Below are 22,047 nucleotides of genomic sequence, written 5' to 3'. Positions count from 1 at the left end.
GTGTTCATTCTGGTTCCCTGGCCTCTTGCTAACTTGAGACACCTCAATTTTTATGTAGAAAAAGGGCCCATATTTAACCTGAGGAAAAGTGGGGGGGCACGTGCCCCCTGTGCCCCCCCCGGTTCCGCCGCCCTTGCCCTGCATACTGATGTAAATCGACATATATGTATATGTAAGGTTGGAACATACTGTAGAGGTGTCAGAACAGATTAGAGATTATTGCATGCAGTTAGGTGTGTTTAACATCTATATGTAGCTTTAGAAATCAAGATAACTTTAACCATAATTTTTTGCATTGGAGAGCTCTGCTGTAGTTCCTAGGCTGATAAATAAATGCTGTAGATATGATAGTGATTCTGAGTTTTGTAGGGCATTATTGATGTTAATTATGAAAAACACATACAACAGGCGTGTAGGCATACAGTAGTTAAAGGGACATCAGATTTATGCCCGATGCTGAGATTGAAGACTGACAAACAGTGTATGGGAATATTTTGATTTTCAAAAACCAGGTTTATAGCTATGTGATAGGCCACATGCCGCTAAAGAGGGAATTTTGAAGTGAATCCCATAATCTTCAGTGGTCATGTTATCAAACTATATATATACTTTATGTAGGCATTCATTGTTATGATACTATCCTTGTTATAGTGATTCATCACGGCACCTTCTATGTAACCTGCTAAACACTACACTGTGTAATAGGTTCAGGCTCATTCATGGTCGAAAATTTAAATAAAAAATAATGAGACATCCACGTGCAAAATAATCCCCAAATTATGATGGCATCCCTGGGTTCAAAGAGGAGGATTAATGCTTTATTTTTGTATCCTTGATGGACAGAACATTCCCAGAGACACTACATGTGTACTAAAGTGGTATGTATAAATACAATTGAGATTGGTCAGTGTTTGGACTGTCATTAGGCCAAATATGAGCTCAAATATGTGTTTTTGTTTTTTTTGGTTCAATACATACAAAACACATGTTTGAGCTCAGACTTGTGCAAATTTTCCACAACCTAGTACTCCAAACTGAAAACAGTACCCCAAATTGTACCGTATATCAAGATAGTTGTGCTAGTTTTGTCTCTAAAATTAGAAGTTAAAGTTGGAAAAGTTTAGTTTAAAGATTTGTTAACAACAAAAAACACATATTTGAGCTCAGTCATAGCAAGTAACTTGATTTTTCATTTCAGATTATCACATACAAGGACTCCAAAGTTAAAACAGTACTCCAAAATAAAGTGCAGTACCCCCACACACTGTACTGTATATCAAGAGTTGTATAAGGTGCACTTGTTTTTTGTCTGAAATATGAAGTAAATATGCATATATTCACAGTCAATTTCAGTATATTAATTTGGCATGAGAATATTGAGGTATGCAATTGTTTGCACTGTTAGTTAGTTGGTAATATTCACAGTCAATTTCAATTTATTCAAGTTTTCATATTCTATTAATATTGGTTTTGTTTGAGGAGTGAATTATAAGAAAGAATTTTACTGGCTTATACCACAATGGAACAGTAATATCTGAAATAAGGAAACACACAATATTCGGTGTACCGGACTCACTTTTGATGTACTTTTTATAATGTATAATTTTATTATGTTAAATTCAGATATAAATGATAAGAATATACATGTGGAAAATAGAACTGCCTGGTCAGTTTCCAGTTCATCACTATCATAGAACTTGTATTTTGAAGGTGCGTGACAGAAAGTCCCACATTTATTGAGAGGACACAAATCAGTCCCCCAATGTACTGTTCAAAATGTGCCAACGTAATGGTCCCCCAAATGTAGAGAAGGTTTGTATGCATGGTCTAACCCTGTGTACGGTACTTGATTCCATAGTAACCCACACCAATTGCTGCGTGCAATGGGCTAGATAGTGTACAATCTGTAATTTTCAAGACATATCACACTTTATTTAGCAGGGATAAAAGCAAATAATCTCCTGCCAAGCCCCTTGGACCCACCCCCTCCCCACCCTCCATCCCATTCAACAAGGATGAATACACATAAAATCCTATGCTTTCAAATATTTGATATTAATGAGATCTCAAACCTATGTACCTGCATTCCCAGTTGCCCTCTACAGCAACCCCCGCCCCCCCCCCCCGCACCCGTAACTGCACCACATGATGGATCCACATATGGGTGGAGCCTGTAAAAGTTGTACAAGGTAATTTTCTACACTGATGTATTTGAGTCTAAGCAGTTTACCAATTTGGAATGACATCGAAACTTTGAAACGGTGGAAATAAGATGGTCAAAAATTAATATTAGACTTCATTAAATTCTCACACACATTATGGGGACCCTAATAGTTGAAAAAAAAAAACATTCTACATTACATTTAATATACATCACCTTAATCTATGCTGTTGGAAATGGTAAAAAAAATCTTTCTGGAACAATATGAGAAAACCAAAACAGTGTACAACCTTATTTTCTCTGAGATATATCAAATTGTATGAATGTAGCATATGCAACAGCATATTTTCTTAATGGAGCTTTCCAATCGTAACCACCCCTCATTCCCACTCAACTAGTGGAATGATATGAAAACATTATTTAGACATATCACAATATTAGGGCATTATGGAGGTCTAACCCTGTATATGGTACCTGATTCCATACTAACTGACACCAACTGCCCCATGCAATGAGCTAGATAGTGTACAATCTGTAATTTTCAAAACATATCAAACTTTATGTAGCAGGGATAAAAGCAAATTATGTCCAAGAGGGCAGCCAAGTCACTTGGATCCCCCCCCCCCACCACCAACCCTCCATCCCATTCAACAAGGACGAATTCACATAAAATCCTATGCTTTCAAATATTTGATCTTAATGAGAGCTCTAACCTGCTTTCCCAGTTGCTACCCCTCCCCTCCCCCTTTCTGCTCCACATGATGGTTCCATATATTGGTGGAGCCTGTAAAAGTTGTACAAGGTAATTTTCTACACTGATGTATTTGAGTCTAAGCAGTTTACCAATTTGGGATGACATGGAAACCTTGAAATGGTGGAAATAAGATGGTCAAAAATTAATGGTAGATGTTCATTAAATTCTCACATACATAATGGGACCCTAACAGTTGAAAACAAAAATAAAATTACCTATCATTTAATGCACCTTAATCTGTGCTGTTGGAAATGGTAAAAAAAATCTTTCTCAAAGAATAGGAGAAAACCTTAACAGTGTACAACCCTATTTTCTCTGAGATATATCAAATTGTATGAATGTAGCATATGCAACAGCGTATTTTCTCAATAGCGATTTCCAATCATCTCCACCCCTCATTCCCACTCAACTAGTGGAATGATATGAAAACATTATTAAGACATAAATTCACAATATTAGGGCATTATGTAGGTCTAACCCTGTATACGGTACCTGATTCCATAGTAACCGACACCAACTGCCCCATGCACTGAGCTAGATAGTGTGATAGTGTACAATCTGTAATTTTCAAGACATATCAAACTTTATATAGCAGGGACAAAAGCAAATTATGTCCAAGAGGGCAGCCAAGTCACTTGGATCCCCCCCCCCACCGACCCTCCATCCCATTCAACAAGGACGAATTCACATAAAATCCTATGCTTTCAAATATTTGATCCTAATGAGAGCTCAAACCTGCTTTCCCAGTTGCAGTAACAGTGTACAACCCTATTTTCTCTGAGATATATCAAATTGTATGAATGTAGCATATGCAACAGCGTATTTTCTCAATAGCGCTTTCCAATCACCTCCACCCCTCATTCCCACTCAACTAGTGGAATGATATGACAACATTATTTAGACATAATATCACAATATTAGGGCATCATGGAGGTCTAACCCTGTATACGGTACCTGATTCCATAGTAACCCACACCAATTGCTCCGTGCAATGAGCTAGATAGTGAACAATCTGTAATTTTCAAGACATATCAAACTTTATTTAGCAGGGATAAAAGCAAATAATCTCCTGCCAAGCCCCTTGGACCCACCCCCTCCCCACCCTCCATCCCATTCAACAAGGATGAATACACATAAAATCCTATGCTTTCAAATATTTGATATTAATGAGATCTCAAACCTATGTACCTGCATTCCCAGTTGCCCTCTACAGCAACCCCCGCCCCCCGCACCCCTAACTGCACCACATGATGGATCCACATATGGGTGGAGCCTGTAAAAGTTGTACAAGGTAATTTTCTACACTGATGTATTTGAGTCTAAGCAGTTTACCAATTTGGAATGACATCGAAACTTTGAAACGGTGGAAATAAGATGGTCAAAAATTAATATTAGACTTCATTAAATTCTCACACACATTATGGGGACCCTAATAGTTGAAAAAAAAACATTCTACATTACATTTAATATACATCACCTTAATCTATGCTGTTGGAAATGGTAAAAAAAATCTTTCTGGAACAATATGAGAAAACCAAAACAGTGTACAACCCTATTTTCTCTGAGATATATCAAATTGTATGAATGTAGCATATGCAACAGCATATTTTTTTTTAATGGCGCTTTCCAATCATAACCACCCCTCATTCCCACTCAACTAGTGGAATGATATGAAAACATTATTTAGACATAATATCACAATATTAGGGCATTATAGAGGTCTAACCCTGTATATGGTACCTGATTCCATACTAACTGACACCAACTGCCCCATGCAATGAGCTACATAGTGTACAATCTGTAATTTTCAAGACATATCATACTTTATGTAGCAGGGTTCAAAGCAAATTATGTCCAAGAGGGCAGCCAAGTCACTTGGATCCCCCCCCCCACCGACCCTCCATCCCATTCAACAAGGACGAATTCACATAAAATCCTATGCTTTCAAATATTTGATCTTAATGAGAGCTCTAACCTGCTTTCCCAGTTGCTACCCCTCCCCTCCCCCTTTCTGCTCCACATGATGGTTCCATATATTGGTGGAGCCTGTAAAAGTTGTACAAGGTAATTTTCTACACTGATGTATTTGAGTCTAAGCAGTTTACCAATTTGGGATGACATGGAAACCTTGAAATGGTGGAAATAAGATGGTCAAAAATAAATGGTAGATGTTCATTAAATTCTCACATACATAATGGGACCCTAAAAGTTGAAAACAAAAATAAAATTACCTATCATTTAATGCACCTTAATCTGTGCTGTTGGAAATGGTAAAAAAATCTTTCTCAAAGAATAGGAGAAAACCTTAACAGTGTACAACCCTATTTTCTCTGAGATATATCAAATTGTATGAATGTAGCATATGCAACAGCGTATTTTCTCAATAGCGATTTCCAATCATCTCCACCCCTCATTCCCACTCAACTAGTGGAATGATATGAAAACATTATTAAGACATAAATTCACAATATTAGGGCATTATGTAGGTCTAACCCTGTATACGGTACCTGATTCCATAGTAACCGACACCAACTGCCCCATGCACTGAGCTAGATAGTGTGATAGTGTACAATCTGTAATTTTCAAGACATATCAAACTTTATATAGCAGGGACAAAAGCAAATTATGTCCAAGAGGGCAGCCAAGTCACTTGGATCCACCCCCCCCCCCACTGACCCTCCATCCCATTCAACAAGGATGAATTCACATTAAGTCCTATATGCTTTCAAATATTTGATCCTAATGAGAGCTCAAATCTGCTTTCCCAGATGCAGTAACAGTGTACAACCCTATTTTCTCTGAGATATATCAAATTGTATGAATGTAGCATATGCAACAGCGTATTTTCTCAATAGCGATTTCCAATCATCTCCACCCCTCATTCCCACTCAACTAGTGGAATGATATGAAAACATTATTAAGACATAAATTCACAATATTAGGGCAATATGTAGGTCTAACCCTGTATACGGTACCTGATTCCATAGTAACCGACACCAACTGCCCCATGCACTTAGCTAGATAGTGTGATAGTGTACAATCTGTAATTTTCAAGACATATCAAACTTTATATAGCAGGGACAAAAGCAAATTATGTCCAAGAGGGCAGCCAAGTCACTTGGATCCCCCCCCCCCCACCGACCCTCTATCCCATTCAACAAGGACGAATTCACATAAAATCCTATGCTTTCAAATATTTGATCCTAATGAGAGCTCAAACCTGCTTTCCCAGTTGCAGTAACAGTGTACAACCCTATTTTCTCTGAGATATATCAAATTGTATGAATGTAGCATATGCAACAGCGTATTTTCTCAATAGCGCTTTCCAATCACCTCCACCCCTCATTCCCACTCAACTAGTGGAATGATATGACAACATTATTTAGACATAATATCACAATATTAGGGCATCATGGAGGTCTAACCCTGTATACGGTACCTGATTCCATAGTAACCCACACCAATTGCTCCGTGCAATGAGCTAGATAGTGAACAATCTGTAATTTTCAAGACATATCAAACTTTATTTAGCAGGGATAAAAGCAAATAATCTCCTGCCAAGCCCCTTGGACCCACCCCCTCCCCACCCTCCATCCCATTCAACAAGGATGAATACACATAAAATCCTATGCTTTCAAATATTTGATATTAATGAGATCTCAAACCTATGTACCTGCATTCTCAGTTGCCCTCTACAGCAACCCCCGCCACCCGCACCCCTAACTGCACCACATGATGGATCCACATATGGGTGGAGCCTGTAAAAGTTGTACAAGGTAATTTTCTACACTGATGTATTTGAGTCTAAGCAGTTTACCAATTTGGAATGACATCGAAACTTTGAAACGGTGGAAATAAGATGGTCAAAAATTAATATTAGACTTCATTAAATTCTCACACACATTATGGGGACCCTAATAGTTGAAAAAAAAAAAAAATTCTACATTACATTTAATATACATCACCTTAATCTATGCTGTTGGAAATGGTAAAAAAAATCTTTCTGGAACAATATGAGAAAACCAAAACAGTGTACAACCCTATTTTCTCTGAGATATATCAAATTGTATGAATGTAGCATATGCAACAGCATATTTTTTTTTAATGGCGCTTTCCAATCATAACCACCCCTCATTCCCACTCAACTAGTGGAATGATATGAAAACATTATTTAGACATAATATCACAATATTAGGGCATTATAGAGGTCTAACCCTGTATATGGTACCTGATTCCATACTAACTGACACCAACTGCCCCATGCAATGAGCTACATAGTGTACAATCTGTAATTTTCAAGACATATCATACTTTATGTAGCAGGGTTCAAAGCAAATTATGTCCAAGAGGGCAGCCAAGTCACTTGGATCCCCCCCCCCACCGACCCTCCATCCCATTCAACAAGGACGAATTCACATAAAATCCTATGCTTTCAAATATTTGATCTTAATGAGAGCTCTAACCTGCTTTCCCAGTTGCTACCCCTCCCCTCCCCCTTTCTGCTCCACATGATGGTTCCATATATTGGTGGAGCCTGTAAAAGTTGTACAAGGTAATTTTCTGCACTGATGTATTTGAGTCTAAGCAGTTTACCAATTTGGGATGACATGGAAACCTTGAAATGGTGGAAATAAGATGGTCAAAAATTAATGGTAGATGTTCATTAAATTCTCACATACATAATGGGACCCTAAAAGTTGAAAACAAAAATAAAATTACCTATCATTTAATGCACCTTAATCTGTGCTGTTGGAAATGGTAAAAAAATCTTTCTCAAAGAATAGGAGAAAACCTTAACAGTGTACAACCCTATTTTCTCTGAGATATATCAAATTGTATGAATGTAGCATATGCAACAGCGTATTTTCTCAATAGCGATTTCCAATCATCTCCACCCCTCATTCCCACTCAACTAGTGGAATGATATGAAAACATTATTAAGACATAAATTCACAATATTAGGGCATTATGTAGGTCTAACCCTGTATACGGTACCTGATTCCATAGTAACCGACACCAACTGCCCCATGCACTGAGCTAGATAGTGTGATAGTGTACAATCTGTAATTTTCAAGACATATCAAACTTTATATAGCAGGGACAAAAGCAAATTATGTCCAAGAGGGCAGCCAAGTCACTTGGATCCCCCCCCCACCGACCCTCCATCCCATTCAACAAGGACGAATTCACATAAAATCCTATGCTTTCAAATATTTGATCCTAATGAGAGCTCAAACCTGCTTTCCCAGTTGCAGTAACAGTGTACAACCCTATTTTCTCTGAGATATATCAAATTGTATGAATGTAGCATATGCAACAGCGTATTTTCTCAATAGCGCTTTCCAATCACCTCCACCCCTCATTCCCACTCAACTAGTGGAATGATATGACAACATTATTTAGACATAATATCACAATATTAGGGCATCATGGAGGTCTAACCCTGTATACGGTACCTGATTCCATAGTAACCCACACCAATTGCTCCGTGCAATGAGCTAGATAGTGAACAATCTGTAATTTTCAAGACATATCAAACTTTATTTAGCAGGGATAAAAGCAAATAATCTCCTGCCAAGCCCCTTGGACCCACCCCCTCCCCACCCTCCATCCCATTCAACAAGGATGAATACACATAAAATCCTATGCTTTCAAATATTTGATATTAATGAGATCTCAAACCTATGTACCTGCATTCCCAGTTGCCCTCTACAGCAACCCCCGCCCCCCGCACCCCTAACTGCACCACATGATGGATCCACATATGGGTGGAGCCTGTAAAAGTTGTACAAGGTAATTTTCTACACTGATGTATTTGAGTCTAAGCAGTTTACCAATTTGGAATGACATCGAAACTTTGAAACGGTGGAAATAAGATGGTCAAAAATTAATATTAGACTTCATTAAATTCTCACACACATTATGGGGACCCTAATAGTTGAAAAAAAAACATTCTACATTACATTTAATATACATCACCTTAATCTATGCTGTTGGAAATGGTAAAAAAAATCTTTCTGGAACAATATGAGAAAACCAAAACAGTGTACAACCCTATTTTCTCTGAGATATATCAAATTGTATGAATGTAGCATATGCAACAGCATATTTTTTTTTAATGGCGCTTTCCAATCATAACCACCCCTCATTCCCACTCAACTAGTGGAATGATATGAAAACATTATTTAGACATAATATCACAATATTAGGGCATTATAGAGGTCTAACCCTGTATATGGTACCTGATTCCATACTAACTGACACCAACTGCCCCATGCAATGAGCTACATAGTGTACAATCTGTAATTTTCAAGACATATCATACTTTATGTAGCAGGGTTCAAAGCAAATTATGTCCAAGAGGGCAGCCAAGTCACTTGGATCCCCCCCCCCACCGACCCTCCATCCCATTCAACAAGGACGAATTCACATAAAATCCTATGCTTTCAAATATTTGATCTTAATGAGAGCTCTAACCTGCTTTCCCAGTTGCTACCCCTCCCCTCCCCCTTTCTGCTCCACATGATGGTTCCATATATTGGTGGAGCCTGTAAAAGTTGTACAAGGTAATTTTCTACACTGATGTATTTGAGTCTAAGCAGTTTACCAATTTGGGATGACATGGAAACCTTGAAATGGTGGAAATAAGATGGTCAAAAATAAATGGTAGATGTTCATTAAATTCTCACATACATAATGGGACCCTAAAAGTTGAAAACAAAAATAAAATTACCTATCATTTAATGCACCTTAATCTGTGCTGTTGGAAATGGTAAAAAAATCTTTCTCAAAGAATAGGAGAAAACCTTAACAGTGTACAACCCTATTTTCTCTGAGATATATCAAATTGTATGAATGTAGCATATGCAACAGCGTATTTTCTCAATAGCGATTTCCAATCATCTCCACCCCTCATTCCCACTCAACTAGTGGAATGATATGAAAACATTATTAAGACATAAATTCACAATATTAGGGCATTATGTAGGTCTAACCCTGTATACGGTACCTGATTCCATAGTAACCGACACCAACTGCCCCATGCACTGAGCTAGATAGTGTGATAGTGTACAATCTGTAATTTTCAAGACATATCAAACTTTATATAGCAGGGACAAAAGCAAATTATGTCCAAGAGGGCAGCCAAGTCACTTGGATCCACCCCCCCCCCCACTGACCCTCCATCCCATTCAACAAGGATGAATTCACATTAAGTCCTATATGCTTTCAAATATTTGATCCTAATGAGAGCTCAAATCTGCTTTCCCAGATGCAGTAACAGTGTACAACCCTATTTTCTCTGAGATATATCAAATTGTATGAATGTAGCATATGCAACAGCGTATTTTCTCAATAGCGATTTCCAATCATCTCCACCCCTCATTCCCACTCAACTAGTGGAATGATATGAAAACATTATTAAGACATAAATTCACAATATTAGGGCAATATGTAGGTCTAACCCTGTATACGGTACCTGATTCCATAGTAACCGACACCAACTGCCCCATGCACTTAGCTAGATAGTGTGATAGTGTACAATCTGTAATTTTCAAGACATATCAAACTTTATATAGCAGGGACAAAAGCAAATTATGTCCAAGAGGGCAGCCAAGTCACTTGGATCCCCCCCCCCCCACCGACCCTCTATCCCATTCAACAAGGACGAATTCACATAAAATCCTATGCTTTCAAATATTTGATCCTAATGAGAGCTCAAACCTGCTTTCCCAGTTGCAGTAACAGTGTACAACCCTATTTTCTCTGAGATATATCAAATTGTATGAATGTAGCATATGCAACAGCGTATTTTCTCAATAGCGCTTTCCAATCACCTCCACCCCTCATTCCCACTCAACTAGTGGAATGATATGACAACATTATTTAGACATAATATCACAATATTAGGGCATCATGGAGGTCTAACCCTGTATACGGTACCTGATTCCATAGTAACCCACACCAATTGCTCCGTGCAATGAGCTAGATAGTGAACAATCTGTAATTTTCAAGACATATCAAACTTTATTTAGCAGGGATAAAAGCAAATAATCTCCTGCCAAGCCCCTTGGACCCACCCCCTCCCCACCCTCCATCCCATTCAACAAGGATGAATACACATAAAATCCTATGCTTTCAAATATTTGATATTAATGAGATCTCAAACCTATGTACCTGCATTCTCAGTTGCCCTCTACAGCAACCCCCGCCACCCGCACCCCTAACTGCACCACATGATGGATCCACATATGGGTGGAGCCTGTAAAAGTTGTACAAGGTAATTTTCTACACTGATGTATTTGAGTCTAAGCAGTTTACCAATTTGGAATGACATCGAAACTTTGAAACGGTGGAAATAAGATGGTCAAAAATTAATATTAGACTTCATTAAATTCTCACACACATTATGGGGACCCTAATAGTTGAAAAAAAAAAAAAATTCTACATTACATTTAATATACATCACCTTAATCTATGCTGTTGGAAATGGTAAAAAAAATCTTTCTGGAACAATATGAGAAAACCAAAACAGTGTACAACCCTATTTTCTCTGAGATATATCAAATTGTATGAATGTAGCATATGCAACAGCATATTTTTTTTTAATGGCGCTTTCCAATCATAACCACCCCTCATTCCCACTCAACTAGTGGAATGATATGAAAACATTATTTAGACATAATATCACAATATTAGGGCATTATAGAGGTCTAACCCTGTATATGGTACCTGATTCCATACTAACTGACACCAACTGCCCCATGCAATGAGCTACATAGTGTACAATCTGTAATTTTCAAGACATATCATACTTTATGTAGCAGGGTTCAAAGCAAATTATGTCCAAGAGGGCAGCCAAGTCACTTGGATCCCCCCCCCCACCGACCCTCCATCCCATTCAACAAGGACGAATTCACATAAAATCCTATGCTTTCAAATATTTGATCTTAATGAGAGCTCTAACCTGCTTTCCCAGTTGCTACCCCTCCCCTCCCCCTTTCTGCTCCACATGATGGTTCCATATATTGGTGGAGCCTGTAAAAGTTGTACAAGGTAATTTTCTGCACTGATGTATTTGAGTCTAAGCAGTTTACCAATTTGGGATGACATGGAAACCTTGAAATGGTGGAAATAAGATGGTCAAAAATTAATGGTAGATGTTCATTAAATTCTCACATACATAATGGGACCCTAAAAGTTGAAAACAAAAATAAAATTACCTATCATTTAATGCACCTTAATCTGTGCTGTTGGAAATGGTAAAAAAATCTTTCTCAAAGAATAGGAGAAAACCTTAACAGTGTACAACCCTATTTTCTCTGAGATATATCAATTTGTATGAATGTAGCATATGCAACAGCGTATTTTCTCAATAGCGATTTCCAATCATCTCCACCCCTCATTCCCACTCAACTAGTGGAATGATATGAAAACATTATTAAGACATAAATTCACAATATTAGGGCATTATGTAGGTCTAACCCTGTATACGGTACCTGATTCCATAGTAACCGACACCAACTGCCCCATGCACTGAGCTAGATAGTGTGATAGTGTACAATCTGTAATTTTCAAGACATATCAAACTTTATATAGCAGGGACAAAAGCAAATTATGTCCAAGAGGGCAGCCAAGTCACTTGGATCCACCCCCCCCCCCACTGACCCTCCATCCCATTCAACAAGGATGAATTCACATTAAGTCCTATATGCTTTCAAATATTTGATCCTAATGAGAGCTTAAATCTGCTTTCCCAGATGCAGTAACAGTGTACAACCCTATTTTCTCTGAGATATATCAAATTGTATGAATGTAGCATATGCAACAGCGTATTTTCTCAATAGCGACTTCCAATCATCTCCACCCCTCATTCCCACTCAACTAGTGGAATGATATGAAAACATTATTAAGACATAAATTCACAATATTAGGGCATTATGTAGGTCTAACCCTGTATACGGTACCTGATTCCATAGTAACCGACACCAACTGCCCCATGCACTTAGCTAGATAGTGTGATAGTGTACAATCTGTAATTTTCAAGACATATCAAACTTTATATAGCAGGGACAAAAGCAAATTATGTCCAAGAGGGCAGCCAAGTCACTTGGATCCCCCCCCCCCACCGACCCTCCATCCCATTCAACAAGGACGAATTCACATAAAATCCTATGCTTTCAAATATTTGATCCTAATGAGAGCTCAAACCTGCTTTCCCAGTTGCAGTAACAGTGTACAACCCTATTTTCTCTGAGATATATCAAATTGTATGAATGTAGCATATGCAACAGCGTATTTTCTCAATAGCGCTTTCCAATCACCTCCACCCCTCATTCCCACTCAACTAGTGGAATGATATGACAACATTATTTAGACATAATATCACAATATTAGGGCATCATGGAGGTCTAACCCTGTATACGGTACCTGATTCCATAGTAACCCACACCAATTGCTCCGTGCAATGAGCTAGATAGTGAACAATCTGTAATTTTCAAGACATATCAAACTTTATTTAGCAGGGATAAAAGCAAATAATCTCCTGCCAAGCCCCTTGGACCCACCCCCTCCCCACCCTCCATCCCATTCAACAAGGATGAATACACATAAAATCCTATGCTTTCAAATATTTGATATTAATGAGATCTCAAACCTATGTACCTGCATTCCCAGTTGCCCTCTACAGCAACCCCCGCCACCCGCACCCCTAACTGCACCACATGATGGATCCACATATGGGTGGAGCCTGTAAAAGTTGTACAAGGTAATTTTCTACACTGATGTATTTGAGTCTAAGCAGTTTACCAATTTGGAATGACATCGAAACTTTGAAACGGTGGAAATAAGATGGTCAAAAATTAATATTAGACTTCATTAAATTCTCACACACATTATGGGGACCCTAATAGTTGAAAAAAAAAAACATTCTACATTACATTTAATATACATCACCTTAATCTATGCTGTTGGAAATGGTAAAAAAAATCTTTCTGGAACAATATGAGAAAACCAAAACAGTGTACAACCCTATTTTCTCTGAGATATATCAAATTGTATGAATGTAGCATATGCAACAGCATATTTTTTTTTAATGGCGCTTTCCAATCATAACCACCCCTCATTCCCACTCAACTAGTGGAATGATATGAAAACATTATTTAGACATAATATCACAATATTAGGGCATTATAGAGGTCTAACCCTGTATATGGTACCTGATTCCATACTAACTGACACCAACTGCCCCATGCAATGAGCTACATAGTGTACAATCTGTAATTTTCAAGACATATCATACTTTATGTAGCAGGGTTCAAAGCAAATTATGTCCAAGAGGGCAGCCAAGTCACTTGGATCCCCCCCCCCCACCGACCCTCCATCCCATTCAACAAGGACGAATTCACATAAAATCCTATGCTTTCAAATATTTGATCTTAATGAGAGCTCTAACCTGCTTTCCCAGTTGCTACCCCTCCCCTCCCCCTTTCTGCTCCACATGATGGTTCCATATATTGGTGGAGCCTGTAAAAGTTGTACAAGGTAATTTTCTGCACTGATGTATTTGAGTCTAAGCAGTTTACCAATTTGGGATGACATGGAAACCTTGAAATGGTGGAAATAAGATGGTCAAAAATTAATGGTAGATGTTCATTAAATTCTCACATACATAATGGGACCCTAAAAGTTGAAAACAAAAATAAAATTACCTATCATTTAATGCACCTTAATCTGTGCTGTTGGAAATGGTAAAAAAATCTTTCTCAAAGAATAGGAGAAAACCTTAACAGTGTACAACCCTATTTTCTCTGAGATATATCAATTTGTATGAATGTAGCATATGCAACAGCGTATTTTCTCAATAGCGATTTCCAATCATCTCCACCCCTCATTCCCACTCAACTAGTGGAATGATATGAAAACATTATTAAGACATAAATTCACAATATTAGGGCATTATGTAGGTCTAACCCTGTATACGGTACCTGATTCCATAGTAACCGACACCAACTGCCCCATGCACTGAGCTAGATAGTGTGATAGTGTACAATCTGTAATTTTCAAGACATATCAAACTTTATATAGCAGGGACAAAAGCAAATTATGTCCAAGAGGGCAGCCAAGTCACTTGGATCCACCCCCCCCCCCACTGACCCTCCATCCCATTCAACAAGGATGAATTCACATTAAGTCCTATATGCTTTCAAATATTTGATCCTAATGAGAGCTTAAATCTGCTTTCCCAGATGCAGTAACAGTGTACAACCCTATTTTCTCTGAGATATATCAAATTGTATGAATGTAGCATATGCAACAGCGTATTTTCTCAATAGCGACTTCCAATCATCTCCACCCCTCATTCCCACTCAACTAGTGGAATGATATGAAAACATTATTAAGACATAAATTCACAATATTAGGGCATTATGTAGGTCTAACCCTGTATACGGTACCTGATTCCATAGTAACCGACACCAACTGCCCCATGCACTTAGCTAGATAGTGTGATAGTGTACAATCTGTAATTTTCAAGACATATCAAACTTTATATAGCAGTGACAAAAGCAAATTATGTCCAAGAGGACAGCCAAGTCACTTGGATCCCCCCCCCACTGACCCTCCATCCCATTCAACAAGGACAAATTCACATAAAATCCTATGCTTTCAAATATTTGATCTTAATGAGAGCTCTAACCTGCTTTCCCAGTTGCTACCCCCCCCCCCCCTTTCTGCTCCACATGATGGTTCCACATATTGGTGGAGCCTGTAAAAGTTGTACAAGGTAATTTTCTACACTGTTGTATTTGAGTCTAAGCAGTTTCCCAATTTGGGATGGCATGGAAACCTTGAAATGGTGGAAATAAGATGGTCAAAAATTAATGGTAGCGATGTTCATTAAATTCTCACATACATAATGGGACCCTAAAAGTTGAAAACAAAAATTAAATTACCTATCATTTTATACACTTTAATCTGTGCTGTTGGAAATGGTAAAAGAAATCTTCCTCAAACAATAGGAGAAAACCGTAACAGTGTACAACCCTATTTTCTCTGAGATATATCAAATTGTATGAATGTAGCATATGAAACAGCGTATTTTCTCAATAGCGCTTTCCAATCACCTCCACCCCTCATTCCCACTCAACTAGTGGAATGATATAAAAACATTATTAAGACATAAATTCACAATATTAGGGCATTATGTAGGTCTAACCCTGTATACGGTACCTGATTCCATAGTAACCGACACCAACTGCCCCATGCACTGAGCTAGATAGTGTGATAGTGTACAATCTGTAATTTTCAAGACATATCAAACTTTATATAGCAGGGACAAAAGCAAATTATGTCCAAGAGGGCAGCCAAGTCACTTGGATCCACCCCCCCCCCCCCCCACTGACCCTCCATCCCATTCAACAAGGACGAATTCACATAAAATCCTATGCTTTCAAATATTTGATCCTAATGAGAGCTCAAACCTGCTTTCCCAGTTGCAGTAACAGTGTACAACCCTATTTTCTCTGAGATATATCAAATTGTATGAATGTAGCATATGCAACAGCGTATTTTCTCAATAGCGCTTCCAATCATCTCCACCCCTCATTCCCACTCAACTAGTGGAATGATATGACAACATTATTTAGACATAATATCACAATATTAGGGCATCATGGAGGTCTAACCCTGTATACGGTACCTGATTCCATAGTAACCCACACCAATTGCTCCGTGCAATGAGCTAGATAGTGAACAATCTGTAATTTCATATCAAACTTAATTTAGTAGGGATGAAAGCAAATAATCTCCTGCCAAGCCCCTTGGACCCACCCCCTCCCCACCCTCCATCCCATTCAACAAGGATGAATACACATAAAATCCTATGCTTTCAAATATTTGATATTAATGAGATCTCAAACCTATGTACCTGCATTCCCAGTTGCCCTCTACAGCAACCCCCGCCCTTGCACCCCTAACTGCACCACATGATGGATCCACATATGGGTGGAGCCTGTAAAAGTTGTACAAGGTAATTTTCTACACTGATGTATTTGAGTCTAAGCAGTTTACCAATTTGGAATGACATCGAAACTTTGAAACGGTGGAAATAAGATGGTCAAAAATTAATATTAGACTTCATTAAATTCTCACACACAGTATGGGGACCCTAATAGTTGAAAAAAAAAAACCTTCTAAATTACATTTAATATACATCACCTTAATCTATGCTGTTGGAAATGGTAAAAAAAATCTTTCTGGAACAATATGAGAAAACCACAACAGTGTACAACCATATTTTCTCTGAGATATATCAAATTGTATGAATGAAGCATATGCAACAGCGTATTTTCTTAATGACGCTTTCCAATCATAACCACCCCTCATTCCCACTCAACTAGTGGAATGATATGAAAACATTATTTAGACATAATATCACAATATTAGGGCATTATGGAGGTCTAACCCTGTATACGGTACCTGATTCCATACTAACTGACACCAACTGCCCCATGCACTGAGCTAGATAGTGTACAATCTGTAATTTTCAAGACATATCAAACTTTATGTAGCAGGGATAAAAGCAAATTATGTCCAAGAGGGCAGCCAAGTCACTTGTATCCACCCCCCCCCACCGACCCTCCATCCCATTCAACAAGGACGAATTCACATAAAATCCTATGCTTTCAAATATTTGATCTTAATGAGAGCTCTAACCTGCTTTCCCAGTTGCTACCCCTCCCCCTCCCCCTTTCTGCTCCACATGATGATTCCATATATTGGTGGAGCCTGTAAAAGTTGTACAAGGTAATTTTCTACACTGATGTATTTGAGTCTAAGCAGTTTACCAATTTGGGATGACATGGAAACCTTGAAATGGTGGAAATAAGATGGTCAAAAATTAATGGTAGATGTTCATTAAATTCTCACATACATAATGGGACCCTAAAAGTTGAAAACAAAAATAAAATTACCTATCATTTAATGCACCTTAATCTGTGCTGTTGGAAATAGTAAAAAAATCTTTCTCAAATAATAGGAGAAAACCTTAACAGTGTACAACCCTACTTTCTCTGAGATATATCAAATTGTATGAATGTAGCATATGCAACAGCGTATTTTCTCAATAGCGCTTTCCAATCATCTCCACGCCTCATTCCCACTCAACTAGTGGAATGATATGAAAACATTATTTAGACATAATATCACAATATTAGGGCATTATGGAGGTCTAACCCTATATACGGTACCTGATTCCATAGTAACCGACACCAACTGCCCCATGCAATGAGCTAGGTAGTGTGATAGTGTACAATCTGTAATTTTCAAGACATATCAAACTTTATATAGCAGTGATAAAAGCAAATTATGTCCAAGAGGGCAGCCAAGTCACTTGGATCCACCCCCCCCCCACCGACCCTCCATCCCATTCAACAAGGGCGAATTCATATAAAATCCTATGCTTTCAAAATTTTGATCCTAATGAGAGCTCTAACCTGCTTTCCCAGTTGCTACCCTCCCCCCCTCCCCTCCCCCCTATCTGCTCCACATGATGGTTCTACATATTGGTGGTGAATGTAAAAGTTGGAGAAAGTAATTTTCTACCCTGATATATTTGAGTCTAAGCAGTTTACCAATTTGGGATGGCATGGAAACCTTGAAATGGTGGAAATAAGATGGTCAAAAATTAATGGTAGCGATGTTCATTAAATTCTCACATACATAATGGGACCCTAAAAGTTGAAAACAAAAATAAAGTTACCTATCCTTTTATACACCTTAATCTGTGCTGTTGGAAATGGTAAAAAAATCTTCCTCAAACAATAGGAGAAAACCACAACAGTGTACAACCCTATTTTCTCTGAGATATATCAAATTGTATGAATGTAGCATATGCAACAGCGTATTTTCTCAATAGCGCTTTCCAATCATCTCCACCCCTCATTCCCACTCAACTAGTGGAATGATATGAAAACATTATTTAGACATAATATCACAATATTAGGGCATTATGTAGGTCTAACCCTGTATACGGTACCTGATTCCATAGTAACCGACACCAACTGCCCCATGCTATGAGCTAGATAGTGTACAATCTGTAATTTTCAAGACATATCAAACTTTATGTAGCAGGGATAAAAGCAAATTATGTCCAAGAGGGCAGCCAAGTCACTTGGATCCACCCCCCCCCCCCACTGACCCTTCATCCCATTCAACAAGGATGAATTCACAAAAAATCCTATGCTTTCAAATATTTGATCCTAATGAGAGCTCAAACCTGCTTTCCCAGTTGCAGTAACAGTGTACAACCCTATTTTCTCTGAGATATATCAAATTGTTTGAATGTAGCATATGCAACAGTGTATATTCTTAACATTTCTTAATATTAGACTGTTCCTTAAATTCTCACACACATTATGGGGACCCTAAAAGTTAGAAAAAAACATTTCTACCTAGCATTTAATATACATCACCTGATCACCTCAATCTATGCTGTTGGAAATGGTAAAAAAAACAGCAACCCCCCCCCAACCCCTAACTGCACCACATGATGGATCCACATATGGGTGGAGCCTGTAAAAGTTGTACAAGGTAATTTTCTACACTGATGTATTTGAGTCTAAGCAGTTTACCAATTTGGAATGACATTGGAACTCTGAATCGGTGGAAATAAGATGTTCAAAAGTTAATATTAGTCTGTTCCTTAAATTCTCACACACATTATGGGGACCCTAAAAGTTGAAAAAAAAAACCTTTTACCTAGCATTTAATATACATCAGCTCAATCTATGCTGTTGGAAATGGTAAAAAAAACCAGCAACCCCCCCCCCCCAACCCCTAACTGCACCACATGATGGATCCACATATAGGTGGAGCCTGTAAAAGTTGTACAAGGTAATTTTCTACACTGATGTATTTGAGTCTAAGCAGTTTACCAATTTGGAATGACATCGAAACTTTGAAACGGTTGAAATAAGATGGTCAAAAATTAATATTAGACTGTTCATTAAATTCCCACACACATTATGGGGACCCTAATAGTTGAAAAAAAAAAAAAACCATTCTACATTACATTTAATATACATCACCTTAATCTATGCTGTTGGAAATGGTAAAAAAAATCTTTCTGGAACAATATGAGAAAACCACAACAGTGTACAACCATATTTTCTCTGAGATATATCAAATTGTATGAATGTAGCATATGCAACAGCGTATTTTCTTAATGGCGCTTTCCAATCATAACCACCCCTCATTCCCACTCAACTAGTGGAATGATATGAAAACATTATTTAGACATAATATCACAATATTAGGGCATTATGGAGGTCTAACCCTGTATACGGTACCTGATTCCATAGTAACCGACACCAACTGCCCCATGCACTGAGCTAGATAGTGTGATAGTGTACAATCTGTAATTTTCAAGACATATCAAACTTTATGTAGCAGGGATAAAAGCAAATTATGTCCAAGAGGGCAGCCAAGTCACTTGGATCCACCCCTTCCCCCCCCCCCCCCACCGACCCTCCATCCCATTCAACAAGGATGAATTCACATAAAATCCTATGCTTTCAAATATGCTATGCGAATGACAGCGCTAACATACAAACCTGCTTTCCCAGTTGCCCCCTCACCATCCCCCCCTCCCCCCTTGCCCAACATAATGGTTTCACATATGGGAGGTAGCCGGTAAAAGTTAGACAAGGTAATTTTCTACACTGACCTTATTCAAGATTAAACAGTTTACCAATTTAGAGTAACATCAAAGCTTTGAATTGTTTGATATTATTAAAGATGTTATACTCTCTGGGATATAAATGCATTACTTTGATGCATATTTACGGAGTAGTATGCATGCCCTGAACTTACCTGCTTCTTGCCTTAGCTATCTATAGTGAACAAAAAATTCCTTTTCCCTTGATGATGTGGAAGTTGTTTGATCTAAATATGAAGAAATAAAGAAAATGTCCATGTCAAGATATTACAAACTTTCTGTTGTACATTCCTTGTATCTCCATGAGGGCAATTATGATTAAGATAAATAATACCACATTAATTAAACAATAGGAGTTGCAACTGCTGGAATGAATTCCAGGGTGAAGAGCAATCATCATAGCATATGTCACAGAAAACCGTATATATGGCACAATTTGAAGTGAAATAAAAACAAATTATCTCGGTTGGAAAGAATGCAATTTCTTGCCTAGTAGAGTGTCACAGAACCACCGAACCTCTGTTCTATTTTGTTGTATCTTATATTCCCATTGAGCCTATATGAATACAAAGCTTTTATGCCAATCATGTAAAGTATATATCTGCCACCAATTGTAACTGCAGGTTTTACCAATTAGCATGAAGCCTGCATAAATAGCATAAACATGTTATTAGAAATAGTACTCATCATTGTGCAACTTCTAAAGTGTAATTTTAAATTGCTAAAAAGTATAAAAGTGATTACAACAGCAACATTACTTGTACAGATATAGTTCTGAAGCAATAAAATTTATACTTACCAGTTTAGCATTGTGACAAGTTGACAGATCTTGATAAGAATCGCTAGATGGCTCAGGTGCCAAATTCCGTCCATACTCAAAATATGCTTTATCTGAATTCGTCATACATGAATACCTGGAACTTGTTTTCAATAAATTCTGTACTTGCATGTACAGAACTCTTAAAAAGTATGTCAAATTTAGGTGAAAGAGAGTATTTAAACTATGAAAATCTCTTATATTATTACATAGGCTATTCTGTAACCTTGAAGAAAAAAGAGTTCTAACAATTAATTTACGACAAAATCCCCGTATGGAATACCTTCAGCATATACAGGCTACGGCTACTATTTAAGCAGGCTGTATCATGCTTTTGTATATTGATATTGACAAATGGTCAATTCACAATTATTACCTACTAGTAGGCCTAAGTGAAATCTTTCCAACTATTTATATCTGTTTATGGAGGTGTAAACTTCTAAAACATGAACTCCCAGACAAAAGAATGCATAGATGCAAACAATGTTGGGAAGTACATACCATTTTCATGCAATCTGGGATCATATTTTAGCAACAGCCTTCTCCATACACTGCTTGCCAACCAAAAGTGGTGCTGGCATTATTGCCATCATGCCCCCTCC

The 22,047-nt window shown here is 37.9% G+C and overlaps 3 long non-coding RNA genes across 7 annotated transcripts in view; 1 reads left to right on the top strand and 2 right to left on the bottom strand.

The window, feature by feature from the left end:
- The window catches only part of LOC139967263 (uncharacterized), a 101,674-nt gene extending 79,647 nt beyond the window's left edge, over positions 1-22,027 (bottom strand). Inside the window, exon 1 of the long non-coding RNA XR_011792940.1 lies at positions 20,784-22,027. This is a non-coding gene — a long non-coding RNA (uncharacterized lncRNA). The remainder of the gene's footprint in view (positions 1-20,783) is intronic.
- LOC139967266 (uncharacterized) overlaps positions 1-22,047 on the top strand; it is a 386,449-nt gene that overhangs the window by 317,968 nt on the left and 46,434 nt on the right. The gene's annotated exons all lie outside the window — the stretch shown is intronic.
- The window catches only part of LOC139967262 (uncharacterized), a 152,861-nt gene that overhangs the window by 88,240 nt on the left and 42,574 nt on the right, over positions 1-22,047 (bottom strand). The gene's annotated exons all lie outside the window — the stretch shown is intronic.

Source organism: Apostichopus japonicus, chromosome 5, assembly GCF_037975245.1.
Source record: "Apostichopus japonicus isolate 1M-3 chromosome 5, ASM3797524v1, whole genome shotgun sequence".
Lineage (NCBI taxonomy): Eukaryota > Metazoa > Echinodermata > Holothuroidea > Aspidochirotida > Stichopodidae > Apostichopus > Apostichopus japonicus.
Note: the sequence above shows the minus strand (reverse complement) of the source record. Positions and strands in the feature narration are given on the sequence as shown.